At 36.2% G+C, this 16,920-nt stretch overlaps 1 long non-coding RNA gene across 1 annotated transcript in view; it reads left to right on the top strand.

The window, feature by feature from the left end:
* The window catches only part of LOC111098463, a 53,257-nt gene extending 36,622 nt beyond the window's left edge, over positions 1 to 16,635 (top strand). The window contains exons 2-3 of the long non-coding RNA XR_005368360.1: positions 6,625 to 6,733; positions 16,549 to 16,635. This is a non-coding gene — a long non-coding RNA (uncharacterized LOC111098463). The remainder of the gene's footprint in view (positions 1 to 6,624; positions 6,734 to 16,548) is intronic.
* The last annotated feature ends 285 nt before the right edge of the window (positions 16,636 to 16,920 follow it).

Here is a 16,920-nt window from a genome sequence, read left to right as displayed (position 1 = left end):
GGGGGAGGTGTATTTATCTTTTTTTTTTTTTTTTTTTTAGATGCAGCACTGAAAGGAAGCACGATGTTAAGTGTTCTTTACTCTCCAAAAATATTTTTATTTTTTTATTTTTTTAAAGGTTTATTTATTTATTCATGACAGGTACACACACACACACAGAGAGAGAGAGAGAGAGGCAGAGACACAGACAGAAGGAGAAGCAAGCTCCATGCAGTAGCCTGACATAGGACTCGATCCCGGGTCTCCAGGACCAGGCCCTGGGCTGAAGGCAGCGCTAAACCGCTGAGCCACTCGGGCTGCCCTCTCCAAAAATATTTTAATACTTATTTCCAAAAATCTAATGCTAAATTTGGACAGAAATTCCAAACGTATAACACTGCATTAAAGGGTTTTTATTTTTTATTTTTATCTATTTTTATATTTATTTTTTTAATATTTTATTTATTTATTCATGAGACACACACACACACACAGAGGCAGAGACACAGCAGAGGGAGAAGCAGGCTCCATGCAGGGAGCCTGGTGTGGAACTCAATCCCAGGACCCCAGGGTCATGACCTGAGCCCAAGTCAGGTGCTCAACCCCTGAGCCCCCCAGGGGCTCTGAAGGGTTTCTATTTCTGATGTACTTATGGCTTTGATACAGTTCATCTCTTGTTTCAAAGAGTAAACATTAAAAGCCAAACACAATTCACAAAATGTCTGACTTTTCACAAACACACAAAATGTCTGACTTAGTTTGTAAGAGCAGTGCAATCTTAGGTGAAGGTTTTATGTGGAGTCTGAGCTTTCTCTTACACTTAAGCTTGCACCTCTTATTGGCCAGCATTAGTCACAGATGGAGCCGTCTACCTGAACACACATGCTGCCAAGGAAGAGGCCCACTGAGAACACGTTTCAAATCCAAGACTCCACAAAAGATTAAGGTACATATCTGTGAATTACAAGGGGGCATCAGAGCAAAGGTGCCCATTTTCTTCAACGTGGTCAAGCAAAAGCATGTGATTGTTATGATCTTCAGTAGTCCAATGGAACAAGGCCCAAACTCAGAAAAAAAATCAGAGCTTTTAAATTATCCTTCATGATTAGCCTTCCAAATAAGATGAGAAGAATTATTTGTAAAGGTATTTTTGAAAAAGAGTATACTGGGTTCCTAAGAAATGGTGGAAAGTGAAAAAAAGTGTGATGGAGTTTTCACATAACTTACAATAATAGTGTTAGAGAAATCACACATCCAATAATTGGATAATCATTATGAAACAAAGCATTCCATAAAGATACTAAATTATTCCAAGATATATTTAAATACAAGATACTTTTGAAGATACTCGTATACAAAGGAAATCTTCAAAATCTCCCACTGGGACATCTACTTTTTTCTCTTTATTATTAAGTGCACATGTTCTTTTTTTTTTTCATGTTCTTAATAAATAGGTAGACTTATGTAGACCAAAGAGATAGACCCCTCCCCCCCCCCAAAAAAAGAAAATACTGAAATACTGTTCACATACACACAGAATCAAGTTTCCGATAGGCCCAGGTAAATGTCTAGTCTAGTAGATGTTCTAATGATTCTTTCCCACTGGCTGCAGATCGCTGTTAAGAGCTGCTATAAATCCTTATTCTCAGGCATAAAAGCTAATTACTATCATAGGTTAGGAATGAATTTTCCTCTTCCCTCTGTGCCACAGTGGGTTATTATACAATTAGCCACATAAAAGAGATGTCATGCTTTATCTCAAAGCAGTAATTCTTGTCCACAGTGAGAAGCAGCCACATTATCGTTGGTCATTTGTGTTGTGTTGATTCTCTTACTCACAACTCTGCATAATATCTGTGCCTTGATGCAGTAAATGTGATTGGAAAGGATGTCCTGGAAGATAAAAAAGGAATTGCATAAATGAAGATTTCCAACATCAACAGAGGGCACTGCAGAGTACATGGCATGCAACTGGAAGAGTTCACAAATGAGCCACTATTTGGATTGACTCTGTAGGGATGCCTGGGTGGCTCAGTGGTTGAGCGTCTGCCTCAGCTCAGGTCATGATCTGGGGTCCAGTATCAAGTCCCACATCGGGCTCCCCACAGGGAGCCTCCTTCTCCCTTCTCCCTCTGCCTGTGTCTCTGACTCTCTCTGTGTCTCTCATGAATAAACAAATAAAATCTTAGAAAAAAAATAGATTGACTCTGTGACTCAATGTCTCATGTTTGTGTTGAAAAATTCCAAAGCAATATCTTTTTAAATATTGCTTGTGCTTTATTCTTGTTTTCTGCTGCTTCTTAGATTTTAGAACAAAGTATATTAGATCTTTCATCAAGTTGCATATGGCTATTCTACTCTTTCTTTCTTTCTTTTTTCCTCTCCTTCTTTTTTAATGTCCATGCTTCAGTCTAGATATAATCTGTAGTCCTATTTTCAAGTTCAAAAATGTTTTCTGCTCTGTTTAATTACTCTCATCTGTTAATTTATTCATGTCAGCCATTGCATATTTTAGCTCTAGTATTTGAGTTTTTTTTTTTTTAATTTTTATTTATTTATGATAGTCACAGAGAGAGAGAGAGAGGCAGAGACACAGGCAGAGGGAGAAGCAGGCTCCATGCACCGGGAGCCTGATGTGGGATTCGATCCTGGGTCTCCAGGATCGCGCCCTGGGCCAAAGGCAGGCGCCAAACCGCTGCGCCACCCAGGGATCCCTAGTATTTGAGTTTTTATGGATTCTAATGCTCTGGTGAAATTCCCAATGTTGTCTTTATTTTCTTGAACATATAAATTGGTATTATTTTAATGCTTATGTCTGAAAATTCTCACATCTGGATCAAAATGGGTTTTTTTTGTTGTCTACTTTTCCTATTTTCTTTTTGATCCTGTTTCCAGGCATCCCTTGGTAATTTTAGATCACTATATAGGAATTATTGCTATATGGAAATTCTAGATGATATAATCTTTATCAGGGGATTTTCTTTTGGAACATCAATCACATATGGCCAGATTATTTTGTAGCAATCTGAAAGTAAATGATTTGAGGTAGGGTTTTAAATTATTGAGGTTTAATCTATTTCTAATGTGCTTTTACTCCTAGAGTGGATATTGGAGATTGCAATTGACAGCCTGGGGTATTTACCACAGTCCTTTATCTTGGGTCGGCTCTGAACTCACAACTTTATCTCTTCAGCATGGCAAGATTGCCAAGAACTCCCCTTAGCTTCTGATTCTCCATATTCCCTTATACTTGTCTACTTGATCTCTCCTTTTATAGAGAGGTCTTCTTCAAATCTCTAAGTACAAAGAGAATAGAAGAGCAGGATACATGGGCTTCCTAATGCCTAGTTGTATTGGTAGACCAGAACTCCAATTTTTGTCTCCTAGTCCCTAGGAGGTTGATAAATATTTTGAGCCATCGATTTCTGCTCAACTTCTGGGCACCGCCTCACTAAAGAATCAGCAAATGCCTTTTCCACCTAATTTTATGACATTTCTCTTCTTTGGAAGAAGAGAATTTGGAATTTGACCACTCGAGTCTTGACTATCCAGGTTTTTCTCTTATGGCTTCAAGCAACAATTTTGTTGTTTTTGTGTTCATATTTCATGCATCATTTATAGTTGCTACTTTCAAAAGGAGATTGGTCTTGTAAAATACAATCTGTCATAGTCAGGAATGGAAGTTGTATAAGCCTCTCTTTAAAAGGTCCTAAATAAGACTTTTGATTAAAAAGAAGTATAAACAGAAAAATTCAAAATGGAGGGAGCATGAGAAAAATGGGTAAGCAATTACTGGGAAAAAAAAAGAGGTAAAAAGGAAGAATGGCTTTAAAAATAGTTTACAAAGAAATCAAACTGAGATTTTGTGTGTTTGCTTTGGGTAAAAAAAAAAAAAAAAAAATCCAGTTAAAAACGTAAGTACTTGTAAGATGTTTTGCAATCCAGTCAAGTAAAACAGATTGATTTTTATCTGTAAATTGTTATTGACTGTGAAAATCAGGTAGCTTCTGTTGTTAGAAATCAGAACACAGTGAACTAGACTGAATAAATGTGTTGCCTAGTAAACTTGGTTGGTGCTAAATTGCATTCAACTAGTGAATAGTTTAATGATTTTTTTTCCCCTAAGAAGTGAACATGTTAGTATGTCTCAAATGGTCTGTTTTACTCAGTCGAATTTGTAGGCAGAGAGCTTACATGCCTCACAAAAAGATAAGAGAAGCCATAAAAGTGATGAGGCAAAACAGATATCCAAATGGCAAACGTGATCTAATTTATCTGTGAACATTTAACTGAAATTAATTCTTAAGTGATTGATCATATTTTGTGACAGCAACTGTAACTGTCTCTACGCATGAGTTAGAGTCAGTCATTGTGGGGATTATAAAGATGATCAATGACTTGGCTTTCTGACAAATCAAATCACAAATGCATTAAAATTCCCTGTGCCCTTCATGAAATACCTACCCGTGAACATGCAAGGCATTTGGAATTGTCAGGTATAATTCACATATTGATTTTAATGTAACTCTCTGAAACACTGTCAACCAATGCTTATTAGGTCCCCTCTGACTATGTGACCAATTAGCAGTGTGAACATGTGGAAAATGTACACATCTGTCAGGAAAGGCTTCTTCCACTCTTGGAAGGGAAGATAGCGAGGTTTATAAAGTCATCTGCTGAACATAATTGATCAAACACATAAAATGTCTCTGGCATTTGGTGAAGACAAAGATCACAGAGACACAAACCACTCAACCCTTCTCTCAAGGGAATTATAATATAGTTGAGCAGCAGATAAATAAGTCATCATAAAGGATAGGATGTGATAAACCCTATTCATTTATTACCTCAACAAATCTTTTTTTGAGCAATTTTGTGTACTAGGTTTATGGGAATGAAATCCGAGCTAGTAAGTCAATAATTTATAAACATGAGCTACAGTAAATCTGAGAGTCATTTGCAAAGTTTGCTACAAGATTTATGAGGATAGACGTTTAAAAGAAATTGTGGGTTTACAAAGAGATTCTCTGTAGGGAAGGAAGTGCTACCTCAAATAAGTGACGATTGAGGTGATGGGATTCTCCAGGCAGAGAAGAGAGCAAAATTAGAGGGCGGTGGTTTTTCGTTGTTGTTGTTGTTGTTGTTGTTGTTGTTGTTTTGAGCGTGGTGGTTTAATCCATGACAATATTGCAGAACCACCTTCCCTGTATGATTAGGGTTGGACACAAAGAGATTCAAATGAGCTTTGCAAGGTACAAGGGAAACAGAGGCCATTACCTGAAGAGGGACGCAAACCCCCATGTGCTGCCAGGGCTTGGCTCATCCTTGTAGATCCACTGTCTTCTCTCACTGGTGTACATAGACCCACAGCTCCTTCACCTGCTCTCTTTCTTCAGCTTCTCCAAGTCCTGGGCCAGACAGAGGTGGGACTCTGGGATGAAGAGTTCCTGAATTATTGGACTTAGAGGCAAGTTCTTATCTGTCCTGGAGGACACCGGTTTATTTTCAACACTTCTCGTTTGTCTTTGATTTTTTTTTTTTTTTTGAATTCAGTCTCACTTAGAGATATTTTCCCTGACAGTCTAACTACTGACCAAAGTAACTTCAGACCCATGATGAGGTGCAGAAACAATCCATTGCACTGACTTCTTCACTATTCTTCACTAGTCTTCCTTCCTGGTCTCTGGTTAGTGACTTTTCTCTGATGCTCCAATCATCTCCTTCTAGAACTTTACTTCACCAACCCTCCTCACCATTGTGAGAATCCTAATCCTTATAATAAATGCTTCATTTCATGTTACTTCACAGTTGTTCTTGTTCCCCGATGGAATCCTAATGTTTACAATAAAGATTTTTTTTAATAGCTTCATCCAGCAACTATACATAGATGATGGGACTGAAAGAAAAAAAAAATAATGTGGAGAGTAGCAGAAATTGAAACCAGAAAAAGATCCTATTCAGATCAATTTTAGAATATAGAATGCATGGCTAGGTTTCTCAAAATCTCACTTGCTGCTAGTGAAAATGGATTATAGTGTCTAGATCGAAGACAGAAAAAAAAAACAAATAGGTTAAATTATTATGTATTTAAGAGGATAATGCTAAAAATCTGTACACAGGTATTAGGGGTGGAAGGCAAGAGAAGGATCAGAAGTAAATACAAATGATTTTTCTTTTTAAGTTAACATATAGTGTATTATTAGTTTCAGGGGTAGAATTTAGTGATGCATCAGCTGCATACAACACCCAGTGCTCATTACATCAGGTGTCCTCCTTCATGCCCATCACCCAGTTACCATATCTCCCCCCCCACATCTAACCTCCAGCGACCCTCAGTTTGTTCCCTACAGTTAAGAGTCTCTTATGGTTTGCCTCGCTCTCTGTTTTTATTTTTCCTTCCCTTTTCCTATGGTCATCTGTTTTGCTTCTTAAATTCCGCATAGGAATGAAATCATATGGTACCTGTCTTTCTCTGACTGATTTCATTTAGCATTAAAAAGAATGAAATCTTGCCATTTATAATGAAGTAGATGGAAATAGAGGGTAGTATGCTAAGAACAAATGAGTCTCAATAAATGCTTTAAATAATATTTGTGTTCCTTCCTGTCATTAGTCTTTGCATTAACAAAGGTTTTCCAAACCTAGGTCCTTAGCTCTGTTGTTCAAACCATCTACAAATCAGAGTACTTGAAGAGTCTGTAAAAGAATAAAGAAGCACACAAGTGAAAGTTTCAGAAAGCATTACAAAGTGAAGGTAAGTATTGTTTATAAAATGTGCTGTGTGTAGATGGATATGTGTATATATACGAAATAAAAATATTTCTTAATATGTTGGTCAAGAACATTTGAAATTCTCTAGTTTATGGGAACCCAAATATGGAGAGCTCCTCATGAACTGGCCCCGAATTTTCATTGTGGGAATTTGAGGTGGATCTCAACAAAAATCAAGGGAAAAATGGAGAAAAGAGCTATAGTGTAATACACATTGCTGTCTTTATATTTAAATGAAAACAAAGGACAACTATTGTTAGTTTTTCTATTCTCAAAAATTGTTTAAATTACTGCTTCTACCTTTGGACATTTGTTAATCACGCCATGTTTCCTTATATGAAAAAGTAATAACAGCCTTTAAAAATTAAAAGAGTAATGTGCTTGTTTTCAAGCCAAATCCCAAGTCTTCCAAGTTTATCCTCATATTTTTACTTCTGGATACACGGTTCGAGCAATCAATAAAATCAGAATTATTTACCTCTATTTTCGTGAGAGTTTTTGCCGATTTCTTTCCCTTTGCTGACTTGAAAAGCAGCCATTTTCAATATAGCTAATGGTTACTCCAGTATGTTCACAGATGGTTGTAATGCAATATATACTGAACTAGAGTTGAAAAGAATTTAAATTTTAATAGTGAACAGTAGTTCACTATTCTAGTAGTTCTATATCCCTGCAGTAATCAAGGTGAATAAATACTATCTTCAGTAGTTAATACATGTGAATCTATTAATAATGACAGATAATGACATTGATTACAAGTGGTGTTTATGCTGAACTTCTTCCATTGGCCTCTTCCTGATCCACTTTTCCACCTTCTCCTCCCACACAGTGCCATGAGGTAGATGAGTGTTATGGTAGGAGTATACACTGAATGAAGAAGTCTCCCTTGCTTTCTGGCTTCCACTTGGGTTTGATCAATGGTGGCATGTGCAGGAGGGTGGAAGGTGGAAGGAAAGTGAGGTATGATATATTTACTGCAGACTTTTTGCCTGCTACATTAGCTTCACTCCACCAAAGTCTACAACTTTCATAGAGCAGATTTCTCTGATTTCTTTCTCTCTAGGCTTTGGAAACCATTCCCTTCCTGTGTCCCCTTCTGATAGGGGTTGGAAATATCTCCACTTAGACCTAGTCCTGTGGTACTGAATTTTTCCAAATTGGTTTCCTAAAATCTGGTCCACACCTTTATAAACAGTCCTTGAATACAATCTACTCAAATTATCCAGTCTGTGTGTACTGTTTCCTGACATACATAGATTTCCCTTTTTCCAAAAGTTATTTCATGCAAAATATTGGAAATTGAGAAAGTTAGACATATTGGCTTATCAACAGCAATTAGGAGCCACTACTTTTTATTTATTTATTCAAATACAACTAATTGACCACATATTTACAAAGCACTAATGAGTTGATTAAAAAAAAAAAAAAAAGAGGTCCCTGTCCTCAGGGACTTTACATTCTAACTGAAGAGATGGACATTAGGTGAATGATTGGAAAATTAATTAATCATTTAAGTACTTTTATAATAATTGCTAAATAATTGCTAACTTGTACAATCATGTAAAAGAGGGATCTAACAAATTATTAGGTAAGGGGAAGAATGGGAATTTTTGTTGCTGGTTTTGTTTTGTTTCTAAACATTTAAAATGGAGTCTAAAGGGCAAATCTGAATTTTCTAAGTAAAGAAAGAAAATATGAGGAGAAAAAAACATTCAGAGGAGAAGAATTAGCCTCTGTTATGTTCCTGAAATGATTAGAAGTCTCATATTTTCAAAGAATGAAATGAACACAATTGAGTGAGGTCCTGTGGAGGAGAGAATGGTTAAAGTCTTCTATTAGAGGCATGGGCTGGTTCATGCAGACATATAGGAAATATTAAGGATTTGAGGTTTTTAAAAAATGAAAACAACTGAAAGGTTATAGGCTGTGCTTGATCTAATAACCAAGTGTTTAAAAATGGTATCATTGAATGCCCTGTGGGAAGCAGCGGAGAATGAAGTGGCAGAAAGTGAGGAGAGTATGATTACTTGGAAGGGAATGTTAGACATCTGCAAAAGGGATGATGCCAGCTTTAGTGTAATAAAAAGTGATGCAGAGACACATCCGTTGGGTCTTATGGAAGCAGATCCTGAGAGATACCAGGAGTGCAAGAACCTCTGAAAAATACAAAGGGAAAGAGGAATCAGAATTAGGTATGGGGAACCTTCAGATCCTAATGCGTATAATGAACATTTGAAAGGATGCCAACCTAGTCCACCCTCTCTAGTTCTGAAAGTCGTCCTCAGCAATAATCCTACGGAAACCTCTGCCCAGCTTTCACGGTTGGCCATAAAATACACTGTGCTCCTTTCTTTTAGTTTTCATGAGATGGATCTGTGTCTTCTTGCAGCAAACCACTTATGTGTGTGTGCACATATATGTAATGCCTCATATGTACAAAAGATAATATAAGATTTCATAATTTTGAGAAAATGATAAGAAGAATCCAAATTTTATATTTGTTATTTCCTTACTTTTCTTTTTAATTTCTCTTGCCTCCAGCTCCCCACTGTGGCAAGCTCCATTGCAGTGAACCCACTCAATTTTCCTCCTTTTCGGAACTACAAAACATATAGTCTTGCGCGATTTCTTGGCCTATGATACAGAAATACTTAATTTCACAAAAGAACTGCCAACTACATTCTAGAATGGCTATACTATCTGTTAGTAAACTGTTTAGGTTTGCTTTTACAAATGAATTAATTCTCAATATCCTTTCTAATCTGCTTTTTGCACTCTATATGTTTTTTTTAAGCTTTACCCATGTTTATGTGTGACAAAAGTTCATTTATTGCCATAGCTCCGTATCATTTCATTCTATAATATATCACAATTTATTAATCTATTCTTCAGTAGATGAGCTGAAGAATATCAGTTTCTCCCTTTATTTTTATATTATAAACAATACTTTGAATCTATTGATCTGTTTGTGGGAAATTGACACCTTTACTTTGAGTCTCCTTAATGTCTTTCAGTAAAATTTTATAACGTGTCTCCACCTCCTTTAATCATATGGAGGTTGAATACTTGATTTATTTCCTTTGCATATTCATACACTTTACATATTAAACTGCTTTTTTAACATCAGTATCTACTTGTAAGTTTATCATAATACCAAACAGAGGAGTATCCCAAACTCTATGGGGAAAAAAGTCGGAAAATCACCTAAATTAGTGACATATTCTTTTGATTAATTGCTGGCATAAATGAGACATTTTTTCTGTTCCCACCATCTCCACACTTTTGATCATCTCCCCTCCAGCTCTGTAAGGTGACTTATCTATTTAAACCAGGCAGTATCCTTATGTCACAAAGCACAACTGAATCTATTTTGCTGTGCTTATCTGCTTTGACCTGGGTAATTTCCATCACAGGATGATCTGATCTGAAAAGATATTCAACTATGTGAGATTTAGATAGCTTCTGCTCCTCAGAAATGAACCCTCAGAAGCCCAGAACTCAAGAGAATTTGCAGCATTCTATATCACTGAGCATGAGAAGAGAGAGAAAGACAGATAGACAGACAGAGAAACAGAGAGAGAGGGAGAGATTGAGATTTATGCTTATTTGCAGTAAAGGACATTTGTAGAATAGCCCACACACAACTTTGCTACATCAACATGTATTACGCTGGAGGGGAGGTGCATGGAAGGATGGGGTATCTGGGTGATGGGCGTTAAGGAGGACAGGTAATGTAATGAATCTGATATTCAACTGATGAATCACCTAACTCTACCCTTGAAACTAATAATACACTAGATGTTAACTAAATTGAGTTTAAATTTAAAAAATTAAAAATAAATTTAAAAGCACATATTACAATGTAAATCATCTTTAATAAATATTGAACTGAGTGGCTCTCCATGTGCATGCATGCATGCAAAAGAAAAGCTCTTTTGTATATGTAAAGCCAGGCTGAACAACCAACAGATGGTTTGGACAAATGTCTCTTCATTACCTGAAATTTTCCACTGTGGGATGAAACAAGGATTTTATCCACATTTTACTCCATGCACAGCTCTATACTTTCTCATTTGTGTTATTTTAAGATTAGATTTAGAATGCAAATTCGGGAAGGGGTATCTAAGAGGATTTCCTGGTCTGTAATCATTAGAATATTCTCTCTCTATAAAAGTTGACTTGGAACTCTAGGTCCTCTTCTGCACAGGTGATTTACTTCTTTACATCAAAGGATTGAAGCAACACTCTTAAAGTAACTAAAAATACCCGTTTTATACTGGTAGTCTTTTTGACTAAGCATGTTTTTTGTTTTTCTGCATGATTCTAAAAACAAATATTAACTACTATATAAATGTCGATCAGTAATACTTCATGATATTCCCTTTTAAAACGTGTATGGTTTGGCAGGCATGATTTAGATATTTTCTTTGATTTTTGTTGTTTTAAATCAGTGTTTTAAGGTGGCAAAGTCAAAAAATAAAGGACCAGTATAGTTCTCTTCCCTACCTCTTCCCATGGTCCCCATGACTTAATAAAGGGACAAGCAGAGATAATAAATAAAATAAATTTAAAAAGTGGAAAAGCAACAAACAGATTGAGGAAAAAAAGAAACTGTATTTAGTTTTATGGCCTTCCCATAGAAATTTCTCAATTCCCATTCTCACTCCCAAGGCCTGCATGTGACCATCACTGTCAGTGAGTTGGGTCTCCTCTCTTCTTTAAATATTATTCAAGTGTAAAATTTGGTATATACTCAAATTCCCTCAACTCTATTGCATTTGCAGATCCAACACGGCCCCTGCTGCGTGAAATAAAAAAAAAGATGTGTTTGATTCCATATTCTATTACTTAATGGATAGATAATTTTGAAATTCAAGGAAGTTTCACTTTAAATTAGTTAACATCTGCCATTCACTATTACGTACCTTACACATATTATCTCATGTAATTCTTAAAAAAACTTCATCATGAATTTACATGTCGTAAGTGAGGTAGCTAAGATTTTGAGAGTGTTCATTCTGGGTAGTAAAATATTTCTTTAACAGGCTCACAGGAAATGAGCTACCAGAATGGTGCTGATGCACTGGTTTTGGTTGATGCTCACTTAAATTTGACATGAGATATGCTCAGTCTGTTGGCTACTAAAAGTCCCCTGCCTTGTCATGGCCTTCAGCCATATGTGTGGACCTGAGTTTTAACACTTTCCCATGTTATAGATAACCACAATGTCATCTCCATCTTCAATACCTAGAAGCAGTAGGGTTCATGATAGGTATCGTTTACCATGCACCCACCACCTCCTTCCCACTTGCTTTCAAGGTAGTGATCCTAACTTCTCTATGGGCTACTTTGTACCGAGCATTGGCCTTCTGGGTGAACCTAACTGGGATTGGCCAAAACTATCTTCTCTAAGGTTTCCTAAATCCATTCCAGGAAGGGAGGTTTGATGCAAAGGTTTTGAAAACCCTCGAAGGATATGGGTTCAGCCATTCCCAAAAATTTGACTGACATTTGAAACCAAACCCATGGAAGGATTGGGTGACCATTCTGAATACCATTTCGGGGCAGGGTGGTACACACAAGGGAATGCCTATTGTTAGTGATGTGGAATCGAAGATGGCAGTCAACATCAACAGTTCAAGGCCTAGGAATGTAGTGATTAGAGTCTATAAAGTTCAAGAGAGTACACAGTTGAATAATGTGCTATGTTTACAGTATTACATTCCCAATAGAAAATTTTACATGACCAGAAATGAATTCTCATTTACATTTCCATACATTATCTAGGTAAGATTTGGATTTGGAGAGAGTGATTAGATGCCAATAATCATGAGTCATATGATGGATGATGGATGATGCAGCGTCATGAGTAAGGATGTAATCAGCATTAAATAAAAGGCATTGAGAAACTGCACAGAGGAGAAGACCCAATTGTTGCAATACAAATGGCTTCTGACAGCATTGAGAGCAATTACAGCATTGCCGTGTTTTTTTTTTTTTTTTTCCTCATGGCTGGAGATATAAAGTTAGTTAGAAATATTGCATTTGAAAGTAAAAACCATGAAAAAATGGTTCCAAGTCATGAACAGGAGGTGAAAGTACTTTGATGCTATGAACAATTTTTATGTATACTAACTGGAAAATAAACAAATACATAAGTACCTCTTTTCCAACCGTTATTCTAAATCATCATAAATATGGGCCATGATGTTGTAAATTTTTTTTTAAGAGGGAAAAAGACAAAGAGTAGAGAGTGGGGAGAGAGAGTGAGAAAGAGAGAGAGAGAAAGAGAGAGAGAGGGAGAGAGAATGCTAAGCAGGCTCCATTCCTGGTGCAGAGTCCAAAACAGGGCTTGATTTCACAACTCTGAAATCATGACCTGAGCCAAAATTAAGAGTCCAACATGTGGGGCGCCTGGATGGCTCAGTCAGTTAAATGTCTGCCTTTTGCTCAGGTCATGATCCTAGAGTCCCTCCAGTTCCCTGCTCAGTGGAGAGCCTGCCATCTCCTTCTCCCTCTGCTGCTCCCCCTGCTGATTCTTTCTCTCTGAAAAATAAATAAATAAAATCTTGAAAAAAAAAAAAAAAGAGGTCCAACACTCAACCTACTGAGCCACCCAGGCACCCCAATGTTGTAAATCTTTTCAAACCAAATTGTTTATATAGAAAGGACTCTGCAAAAATACGTGACTGGGATCTGCATACCCCATGGGAGATCTTGGTCAAGACAGTAGTGAAACGCACCACCATTGAACAAGTAAAAGCAGAAGCAGAGATGGGCTCTCCTACCTGCTTCAACCCTTCCTCAATTCCTTCTTCCCTTCTTGCTGGGGGATTCCCAGAGACTCACTAAGGCTCCAATGAGAATGGGAGAAAAACAACACATCTTTCATTATCAAAATTATTTCTAATCAAGGTAGAGGAACGGTATAAATTAGGACTTTCCCTTCAATTAATTAAAGTAACGAAACAATTATTACATATGACTGGATCATTGGAAACTTTGAAAACATATTTCTGTATTGATGTTTAAAACTCAAGCAGTAAGAAAAAAATTACTTCATGGTTTTGGTTAATGTGGAAGGCATATTCGTTATGTTACTTTTGCAATTCATAAATTAATAATTGCAAATATTTTTATTTAACCAATACAGGTTTACTTGTTAGTTTTAATGATATTGCCTTATTTCAATTTTAAAACTAGAGTTTGGGATCCCTGGGTGGCTCAGCAGTTTAGCGCCTGCCTTCCGCCCAGGGCGTGATCCTGGAGGCCCGGAATCGAGTCCCATGTCGGTCTTCCTGCATGGAGCCTGCTTCTCCCTCTGCCTGTGTCTCTGCCTCTCTCTCTCTGTATGTCTATAGTGAATAAATAAATAAATCTTTAAAAAATATATAAATAAAAAAATAAAACTAGAGTTTGATCCTTGAAAAATTAAAAAAAATATCAAAAATAGAAAAATAAGTTGCCTCAGTCTTACCTACCAAGTGTTATTATGAATAATTTATTATTGAATTTTATTTGACACTTGATTCTATGCATTATATGGGTGCCCTTTAAAAAGTAAATGTAAGTGAAGTAGCAATTGAAATGTTGTACCAAATGATGCAATTGGATTCTCTTTAAGACTATGGTAAATGACATTTTTCAGATATAAATCATAAACAATCAATAAATAATCAAACATTCTAAGAAATTCCAATGGATCTCCAAATATTTAGGCAAAGGTTACTTTTAACTTAAATAATTTTAATTTCTCTGTAAATAGATTTCACAAAGTACAGTGTTTCATTTATTTGAAAATGCATGGCCATGAAATCAAGCAATAGTTACATTTTCTTCCAAACTTAAACAAATCAACCAAATTTACCTAAATTTTATATCAGACTACTCAGTGTAAAGATGTGAAAAAAATAAAAATTAAAATAATTTTTTAATGATTTATACACAAATTTTTGACTTTATTCATGCAACTACTTAAATTGCCAGCGATTTCCCATATGTATAAAAATCAATGAACAAATCTAATACTAATTAATCAAACACCTCCAAAATTAGTTCATACTTTTTAGGTACACTTTGTTCACTATTCATACATTATCTATTACCACAAATATGTAAAAGAAATAATTGTATATAAATCTCTTCTTTCTACCAATAGGTGGCACTGAAAATGTGTATATTTCCACAAAAAAGTGTGTTCACCCCTATGTTGCAGATTCCTTCTTCCTATAATGTAGCTTCAGCTGTGGTTTGAATGAAGAACACCCATCTACCATAAAATTACTCTGATATGAGCATGAGGAGTTCTATTATGCAAATAGGATGTAAAATGTTTATAATGATGGACCATTACATCGAGGATATTTTACTGGTATTATAAAATTTACATTTTGCTCAACCAAAATTGTATTATGTTTAGCAAAATCAATATCACATTTTTCTCTGTTATTTCATTATTCTTATTTGGTAAAATTGTCACTTCCATTTTAGTCTGGGGTGTTGTTTACCTGAGTAAACAATACATGCGGAAGAATTTTGCAAAATTTGGAAGCATTTTAGATTTGCTTAGACTGCTTATAAATATATCCTCTGATTTGTAATGGTTAATATAACTAGGAGCAAATATCTGAGTATTTGTATTTGCATTACTTTTATTAGTAGTGCTCTTCATTTTTCCCATGTGTATATAGTTAAAATGCCTCACCTCCATTTCAACAGAATTCTGTTATCTCGGTCATTTAGAATTCTTTTAAATCTAGTTCATTCAGGAGGTTCATTTCAACAACTCATTGGGAAAAAAACCAAAAGCCTTATGACATTCATTCTGCATTTTTAACAGCAGTTTTATTAAAATGATTTATTGCCATAAGACAAATCCTAATGATATTCCTATTTTATAACTGTATTTTATTCTGGGCCTGGTTGGTGTGATTTATTCACATTTCCTAAGAAAATCTGAACCACTGTGTTGCTGCAGCTATTATGTAGCAAATGTGTTTTACATTATAATAATAAACATACATTTTTCATACCCGAACTCTCCAATAATCAGATATTCTTGAGTAGTTTCAGTGTTTTTATTAGATCCCAGTGAAGTCTCATTATCTTGTACAATATGTCTGAACTATGCTTCCCCAGATCCCTACTATTTTCAGCTTTTTAAGCCTGTGTGGGAAAATAAACTTACCTGACATGGGGGCTTTATTTAATTATATTTCCATTGTCTCATCTATGATCAGAGATCACTCAACATGAAACACTTTTCTTCCTCCTCTTTGTTATTAGAATTTAGCTTACTCTTATTTTTCTGAGCTGCCAACACCTTATTTCTTGCTGCCCTCCACCATCCACGACTACTTGTAGAAAATACCGCACACACATTAGCTCCACCCCACATCAGTTCCTTCCTTGATCACTCTCTTCTCTTGAAAGCACTATGCTTGGCTTGAATGTTTTTAGGGTTCACAGAATAAGGGAGGACAAAACCTTAATCCTTATCAGGGACAAAACAAGCTTAAAGAGAAGACATTTGTTACTTCAACCTGAAAATGCAGGAAAGGATTCATAGTCAAACAGGGATCCATCAAGGATCGTGTGGTAACCAGGTTCCAAGGCAGCCCCCATTGATTTGCTTCTTGGAGTTCATCCTCTTGCATAGTTCTCTTCCACATTGAACCAGAGCTGGTCTGTGGGACCAGCAGTGAACAACAGAAGTGATGGCATGTCACTTTTAAAATCAGGTTATCCGAAAGCTGTGACTTCTGCTCGAGGTACTCTGTTTCTGTTTCACCACATCAGGTATCATGTCATACAAATTCCACTCGGGGAAGAAGCGGGGTCTCCAGTCAACAGCCCATGGAGAGTTAAAGCCTACTGAAAAACCATGTGAGTGATTATTTATTTATTTATTTATTATTTTTCACGTGGATGAGTTTAAAAGCGGATCTTGCAGCCCCACTTGAGCCTCATGAGAGACACTAAACCTGAAACGTCAGCTAAGGCACTTCTGAGTTCTTGACACATAGAAACTAGAGGAAATAACTAGATGTTGTTTCAAGCTAAGTTTGGGAGTCGTTTGTTATGTGGCAAGAGGTAACTAATAAGGATCTCAAATGATATTATCAGACCTCTCTCAGAATTTCTCTGTGCTTGTGTCTGATGACATCAACT

Source organism: Canis lupus, chromosome 13 (assembly GCF_011100685.1).
Source record: "Canis lupus familiaris isolate Mischka breed German Shepherd chromosome 13, alternate assembly UU_Cfam_GSD_1.0, whole genome shotgun sequence".
Classification (NCBI taxonomy): Eukaryota; Metazoa; Chordata; class Mammalia; order Carnivora; family Canidae; genus Canis; species Canis lupus.
Note: the sequence above shows the minus strand (reverse complement) of the source record. Positions and strands in the feature narration are given on the sequence as shown.